Genomic DNA, 8648 nt, shown 5'->3' with positions numbered 1-8648 from the left:
CGGGCGGTGGCCGAGAGCCACAAGCTTGATTTGTGGCCTCCGGGGTGCGGTATTTTGATTCTCCCCACTATCTTGCTTTTGCCCCTAGCTCCCTCTCACCCCACCTGACTTGGCAATCAATTCAAACCCCCCTTCGCTGCTGACGTCGACGTCGAACACTAGCGCTTCTCCTTTGCTCACTATCACTACTACTCCTTTCTCGTCCTGTTTTTTTTTTTTTTTTTCTCTTCTTTCCCCAAGCTTCCATTTTCCACCCGGGCTGTGAGTGCTGCCATTGAACATGAAAAGGCCAGGTCCATGTCCATTTTCCACCCGGGCTGGCCTCAAGTGGAGGGGCCGAGCTTTCTTCAATGCGTGGCAGAGCTGCATTGTAGCCCGATAGAGACTGGCGTGCTGAAGTTGCGGTGCAGCAAGATGTGGTTGTCAACCAAAGAGGGAATCATGCTCACGGATTTATATTTTGAACTCTCTAGCTAATAAACTCCCTAGAAGGAAAGAAAAACTCGTGTGTGTAGATTGGGTCAGGATGAAGTTGGTTACAAGGAATTTGTTCGTGTTCACAGAGTTAGCGTGACTTGTTTTATTTGCTTTCACAAAAAGCAACCGGTTTTCCCTTAGAGGTAGCATTAGAAAAAGTTGGGCTTTAAAAGAACAGTTGCGGCTTATGCCATTTGATAAAACTCATACATCTGTCATCATATGTGTGTGCCACTTGATCTCTGAAGGCGATGTGCCTTTTATATTCAGGTGGAGAAAACATGAGAATGGCAGTGTTGCAATGTGTTTTAGTTTCCACTTGCATCGTCATCATCTCCTGTTTGAGCATTTTTCGGCTTAACAATAATAATTTGTTTTCCTTTGTAGTTTAGGTGCCTCTGCAGGTTTGGTTAGTTCCGTTTATGCGAAGGACAATGTGAGTGTGATGTAATTGCTATTGGAAATACTTGCACCTACATTTATAGTAGTCTTGGGTCTCCATTCTGCCAATGAATATCCAAAACCTATGCGATAACACACATGCTTCTATGATAATTACTCCATCCGTTCTAAATTATAAGTCATTTTGATTTTTTTTTCATCCATTTTACTATATATCTAAACATATTATTATATCTAGATGCATAGCAAAATGGAGGTACCAAAAAAATCAAAACGACTTATAATTTAGAACATAGGGAGTATGTGTCAAATGTCCCTTGTTTGAAGCAACGCTTTGCATCTGAAAGCAATTCTACATTTAGTGGCAGGAAATAGCATAGCAGCTCAGTTTTCTTATTAAGTCTATTACAAAACACTAACGCATGCATCTTGGCATCTTGGGAGTATGGGACCTAGACCCATAAGCTATATGTTTTGCTTTATGATTTGGGAGCGCTGTCTATCACTAGCTAGGCTTCAACTTAGATGGCACTACATAGAAAGTGACTCTGGCTCAACTTATTAGGGTGAGAGATATCGTGTGCTTCCCTACCAATATGTTTGGGTCTTCCTCAACTCAAATTTTGGTGTTTATTTGTTTCTTAGGATGTGTTTGGGAAGGCTCCGATTACACGTGCTCAAGTATCGGAGCCAAAGCCCCTCAACGGAGATCGATTTTGTGGCTTCACCTCTGTATGATAAAAACGGCTCCGGCTCCTCTCATAAGTGTTTGGTATGGCTCCATCGACTTCGGTGCACGAGCTGGTGCTGGGGCCATGCAGGAGCCGCACCAAACAAGACCTTAATGAAAAACTATCTAGCTATTAGTTTCTCCTGTGATGGGTCTTGTTTCTTTATAAGCTGCCACTGCATCATGTAACTTGCATTGGCAACGCCAATATTAATTTGATGTTGCCTTGCCGTTGCTTTCTAATTTTCTATACAGTCATAGATATATGATATGGAGAACTGTTACATCTCATATAATATACAAACAGGCTCATCCGGGGATCGTGGTCCCTGAGGCCATATGTTCCGTACGTGTGTGTGTAACACTCTTACATTGTACTGTTTTTGCTAAAACACTGTATGAGCATATACTTGTTTGTACATGTGTGTAATTTGGAGTATAAATTAAATACGGCACTTGAGACGTTTATCCGAAACGTGAAACAAATGTTACATTTCATGTTGTTTAATATTGTTTAGTATTCGGAGCGAATTTTTTTATCAAGCGAAAATGCTATAGAAGTTTATGTGAACTTTGATAAAGTTGTAGTGCGTACTCCGTAGTCGACAATGAAACAAGTAGGTTGGAATTGGAATTCGACGTGAAACCGTTCGAAGTTTAAGTTATTTCGCGTAAGTTAAAAACGGGTCGACGAAGCTACGTTTGGCAGTTTTTGTAGAGAAATCGGCTTAAGAAGTAGCATGGTGTCGTGGCATTGGTCGGTAGTCCTACGTACCCGCTTGCGTCTAAAAGAATTGGTTTGGCGTTTGGACCTTCGGAGAGGGTTTTGCGTCTGCTTTAAAAAACGTGCACGTCACCTACCTCGAACAAGTGCTGGGCTGGCCGCGGTCACCACTCCTGCCTCGGCTGCCTGCCACCGCACGCAAGCGCACTGCGCACGGGTCCTGTCAGCTCTGCCTCGCCGTCGTGCCGCGTGGTACCTTGGTCGCATTACACGCCATTCATCGCCGCGTCCGGCACTGGTCCTGTTGACTTGCCGTGGCTGCACTCGCGTGGGACGACCGCCTGCTGCCACCGTCACTTCGGCGTCGCGTCGCGTCCTGGTTTTCTTTGTCTGACGGCGTCCATGGTGACGCAGGTCCGTGTTCGTCAGTTTGTGGGTTCGGCCGTGCGGACAACCATCTGGAGCGCACCTCACTGTCCCTGTCGTTTGTGTGCGCTGGTATTTTGCGTTGATGACCGTGGCTGTGCTAAGCCAAGCCGCCATGACTCCCCTGTCTCCACTGTCGTTTTGGCCGGCGTGACCGTGTCCTTCGGTTCACCATCATGGCAGCATCGTGACCCAATTAATCAAGTTCTCAACTCCGCTAGACAGCCAGCAGCGCAACCGTCCCCACCTCGTCGCTTGTAGCGCCGCACTGTGCCTCAATTTTGGAAGTGCAGCTCCGCCTGCTCCATAAGACTAGGGTGGTCTACATCGTCATCCAGCCACGGAACTAGAGCTTGCCATTTCAATTCATTGCACTACTAGCCTTTCCTTCAGCTGCTCATCGCACTGCCCACTTCATTCAGAACTCCACCACCGTATAGAGTCTTCTCCGCGGCCGGCGAACCACGCGCGAGCAAAGCAAGCAGAGTAGCCGGCGGTGCGTACTGTTGTTATTAGCTTGTTGACGTCAACATGATGTCATCCCGGCGTCACTCGTGTTTTAGGGCCATTTTCGTGTAGGAAAAGAAATCCGTGAATACATTGAATACGCCACTTAGTGCTCTGTGGGCAGCATCTGCACGCCCGCCTGGGCCAGCTCGCGCTTGCGCCGCGCCCCTGCCGTGGGCCGGCCTGCCCGCCGTGCTAGGCCACGCTGCTTCCGCTCGCCGCCTGTAGGGCCGCATTCGCGCCTGCGTGCTGGCCGTCCGCGCGCTCGCGCCCGCTCGCGCCCGCTCGCCGCCTGTTGGGCCAGCTCGCGCTCGCTGCGGCCTGCGCTCCCGCCTGGGCCGCGCTGCGTCTGCCGCGCCGCGCACGCCACGCTGGGCCGCGCCCGCGTCCACGCTCCTGCCTTGCTGGGCCGAGCCGAGCTGAGTGGGCCACGCTGTGAATGCATTTGTTTCAATTTCCAGTAAATTGCAAGTGTTTATTCAATAAAGATTTTAGCTAAACTTTGGTAATTTGTAGTAAATTGTGTAGTGGTCGAAAAATAATGAAACCAAGTTTGTTAGGTTCACAAAAATACCATCTATCTGTTAGTGTAGTTAGTTTGTAGTTAGCTATTATGATGATAGGCTCATAAATTCTAATTAGAAAACTTAGTATTAGGTAGATTAATATTTGTAGGAATTCTTGTGGCAAATCGGTAATAGTTTTAGCTTTGAAAATTTTACAGTAGGTTTCCTAGGATATTATGTACTTGCTGTAAAATTTATAGGCTTAGAACGAGTTGCTAAATAAAGTAGTTATTACCCTTGCTTTATCGTATATAGCATTAGGAGTAAGAATATCTGTAGTTGCTATAATAATAATGAATATCATATTTTAGATAGCTTAGCACCGTGGTCGGTAGTACTAGCTTAGTAGTTAAATTGATGTACTATTATTTTAAGAGTTGCTGTTGTCATATTCCTAAGCATTGCACCGTCATTTCATGCATGTAGATCACGAGCTGGTAGACTTCATGCCCGTCGGCGAGCCGGAGTACGACGAGGTGATTGAGGAGTACGAGGAGGAGATCCTCATGCAAGAGGGAGCCCAGGAGCCTGTTGGTGCTGACCCTGCTGACTTGGCGCCTGCCCAAGGCATATATATATATATATATATATATATATATATATATATATATATGTGTGTGTGTGTGTGTGATGTGCATTTAAGTTATATGCATTTTATGGAAACTACCTGCATAAACATACTTGCCCATGAGTCATATTAGTACAGGTCGAGTAGCTGCTATGCTCAGGATACCGGTAACGTGAGTAACCTGCCGTTACTCGCAAATAGGTAATAAAATATGAACACTCATGATAAAATGGTGGAAAGAAAAATGGTGTCCGAGCAGGGATATGGATTGGGTACTGGTGGGTGTAAGGGGTTGTGTCCTGCGGCCAACAGGGCATGACCCGGTTACACTTTTCCCTATCCGTATCGATTAAGGACCGGTCGTTGCATATGGCTATAGGCAAGTCACAGATTTATTGTCCCGAGCGCATACTTGGGTATGGGCGTAGGGAAGACTTGTTGCTCTCTTGTCGCGGATCCGTCTCTTTTCGGACCGACTGATTGGAGACGGGGATGGTGGAGGTCCTTGCAACACACGGAGTCTGAGACTCAGGATGTGGGGGCTTGGAGTCTATGTTTGGACGGGGACCTGGACACCCGGGACAGGAGAGTGATGGGTTGGTCCTGCTTGTGCCTGGGGTACAAGCGGGGCGTGTGTTTTGGGGCACCCAGCTGGACACATTGATTCACGAATCACCAAGAAATCCGGTACGACTTGTCTGCGATTTAGCACCGTAGTAAGAACTGAAAGTGGAAAGGAGAAGAAATATAACTGATTGCTCAACTCTTGCTTGAAAATAGAACATGTGCTTATATAGACTGGCTAGATGATAACTTAATACGACTGTTAATAATAATACATAAATAAGGACTCACTATTAGTATTGCTTTCTGCTAAAGAAAACCAGCAAACCATAAAATCTATCATATCCCTTGGAGTCGGGAAATTATTCCCACTAGTTGGATAAGTCTTGCGAGTACATTGTGTACTCAGGGTTCATTTACCCCTGTTGCAGGTGATGCTTGAAGAGTATCCTTGTGTGGAGGATCCTTCTGGTGGGCTCAGACGGAATCCTCGCCCCTACCGCTAGATGTTATTTTTAAATTCCGTTGTTATCATTCCGCACTCTGGTATTTGGTATTGTAATAATGTACTTTTTAAGAAACTCTGATGTATGAAATGAACTGGTATTGTAACTCGTTCTCATTATTGGATCCTTAGAAAAAATATGGATCTTTCGGGTTCTCCCTCGGGGTGTGCCCGATGGACACCGCTCGTTGTAGCCTGCTTTCGAGGTGCTTAGTGTCTGGTGAAAGACGAGCGCCTCCTTAAGTATGTTATTTCGGACGATTCTGCCACAGTGTGTATTTTCATGTCTCTGTTCATTTGGCAAAACTTTTCGTTGCTACTTTTGGCTAGGGCACATGTTTCGTTTTAGAGCCATATATACAGCACAGGGAACTAGAGCCTAATATCTGTCTTTTGTGTGCTAGTGTGGTTCTTAGCCGTTCGTTCCATACCAACCTATATGAACTGCAACTTGGTACCTCCCGAGTTCCATCAACTTTAAAGTTAAAGATGGCAGCTGAGAAAAAGGCTTATATGCTTTCTCATGATACCTAACAACTTCATGTGTTGTGGCCAGATATCTCCTTGCAAATTCCATGCGTCGAAGACAAGTCTCAGATGAGAAGAATATATATACGAGACGCTGCAGTTTGCATTAGCAGAAAAGGTTTAACGAGTTTTTATGCTTTATGTTGACGTCATTGACGAGAAGGGGTCCATAAGAAGGATTGACAAGAGAAAAATCTTCTAAGTTATTTGTGTTAAAACCATATGTTTCATGGTACAAAAATGGAAATACATGTCCATAAGATACATACTCTAGCTGGTGGCGGTGTACCGTGTATCGATGCTTTTAATTTTCAGCAATTAATTTATGGACTGTAGCGTGTCCGTGCATTGCTACGGGATAGCTATCATTTTATACTAAAAACACACGGATCGCACGATAAGATAACAATACTGTAAAAATTAAATACCAACGTTAAAGTGACATTTAATCCAAAAAGCAAAGTTTATGAATTTAACACAGTCACGGAGTGCGCGGCGTCGCAGGCTCACAAACTCTACTTTATATACATTTTCGTGATGCGGCTAAAATAATGTTTTATATTAACAGGAAAAAATCTCCGATATCCATTTCTTCATGCTCACAGACTAATGACCCTGGTGCAACAATGGAAAATACAAAGGAGCCATCCTCCTGAACGAGCGGAACCAACGCCACTACGATTGTGCCATCCCACGACCACTGGTATGATGTTGTTTAACACTATTGTTCATTATTATCGCTACCTTGTTTCGTTGGTTTTATTCAAGTAATTTATGTTTATAATTATGCAGGTGCTAATTCGATTGATCCCATATTGGCACATGAGAAAAGTGGGGAAAGTCAACAAAACTCTTAGTTTTAAGAACATACTATGTGTAATAGTTACGAATGGTTACAAAACGAAATATTATGAACAAAACACTCAAAGTGTCATTTTTATAGCAATAATATAACACATGTTCAATTTTTCATTATGCCATCACACAAGTGTGTATACAACATCTCCGTGTAGAGTCTGATAAACCATTTTAAATACCTAGGAACAACAACAAATATGGCATTAGTGAGATATTATTTGTACAATATAAATTGAATGGAAAAAATGCATTGTATGCGTTAGTAACGTTCTGTTACCTCGCCTATGGCGTTAAAACCTCCTTAAATATAATATTCTTCGTGAAAGTTCCATCCGCTATTGGGGTCTTCTTATCCTTATCTTTTTTATTTGACGCATTCTTATTTTTTTCCCTCGGCATTGTTTTTAGCATTTTTCTTCTCTATCTTTTTGGCCTCCTCCTCTTGTGCCTCCGCATCAGGCGGGAGGGCAAGAATCTTAATATTGGTTCTTGACGTGGCTCTAGACATCGCAACGTACAACTGATCGTGAGAGAACACTGGTGCGGGTAGGTACACACCCACGTTCGGGATAGTTTAGCCCTGTGACTTGTTGATCATCATGGCAAAGCTCAGCCTGATAGGAAACTGCTTCCTCTTAAACTAGAACAGGAACATTTCGTCATCATACGAGCATAGCGGTATTCGAGGAAGGAATACCCGCTTCCCAGCATGCTGCCCCACCACGATTTCAGCGTCGATTATATTTCTTCAGAACCCCTGCACCACCAGCCTTGTACCGTTGCATAGCCCATTGGCAGGGTCAATATTCCTAAGCAATATGACAGGACACCCAAGCTTGAGCTTCAAGACGTGTGGAGGCAGCTCGTTGGGGGTCAAACTGTTAAGGAACTCTGATGGATAGTAGTTCTGTGGATCATCTACCGTGGAGTCAAACCTGTGATACACCGTCTCGCCGCCCTGGAACATATCAATCATTTTCATATTGATCATGTCCACCCAATCATTACGTGTAGATAAAATTGCTCTAGTGGTGATGTAGTCTTTGTTCGCCATGTTTGCATTTAGATCTGGAAAGATGATATCGATCAATGTATGAAGATCTTTCTCAGCATCTCCAGAGTACAGGACACATATCTCATCTAGAATACGTACATTGCCATCTTCGTTAACCTCTTCCGTTCCACCACCAATGCGCAATAGATAATCTACAAACCACGGGTCACTCTGAGCCCTCATGTTGCGGACGAGCTTTAGGTGGCGCATGGATTCCCAAAGATACGACCTTCGTAGAGAAGCACCGACTATTTGAGCTCTGGATCCTTTCCGCACAACAGGGAGGACCTATCTAAAATCCCCACCAAGAACAACAGTCTTTCCACCAAACGGTTGGTTTGACCAGCCCATTATATCCCGTAGGCTGTTGTCTAGTGCTTCCACATTTTGCCTCTTTGTCATAGATGCCTTGTCCTAAATTATGAGAGCTGCTTGCTGCAGCAACTTGGCAGTACCACTCTGTTTCGTGAAGCTATAACAACCGCCCTCTTGAAGAGTGAGGGGTATCTTGAAACATGAGTGGGCCGTCCTCCCACTTGGCATTATGGCTGCTGTGACTCTAGATGTAGTTGTAGCCACGACAAGCTTGTCCTAGCTATGTAGTTTTGCGAGAAGTGCCCTATACAAAAATGTATTTCCCGTCTCGCCAGGTCCATCCACAAAGAACAACCCACCTTGTTTGTTGCAAACAACGGCCATTATCTCATCATAGACAGACCTTTGCTCAGCGTTGAGTGAG

The sequence above is a fragment of the Miscanthus floridulus genome, chromosome 1 (assembly GCF_019320115.1).
Source record: "Miscanthus floridulus cultivar M001 chromosome 1, ASM1932011v1, whole genome shotgun sequence".
Taxonomy (NCBI): domain Eukaryota; kingdom Viridiplantae; phylum Streptophyta; class Magnoliopsida; order Poales; family Poaceae; genus Miscanthus; species Miscanthus floridulus.
Note: the sequence above shows the minus strand (reverse complement) of the source record.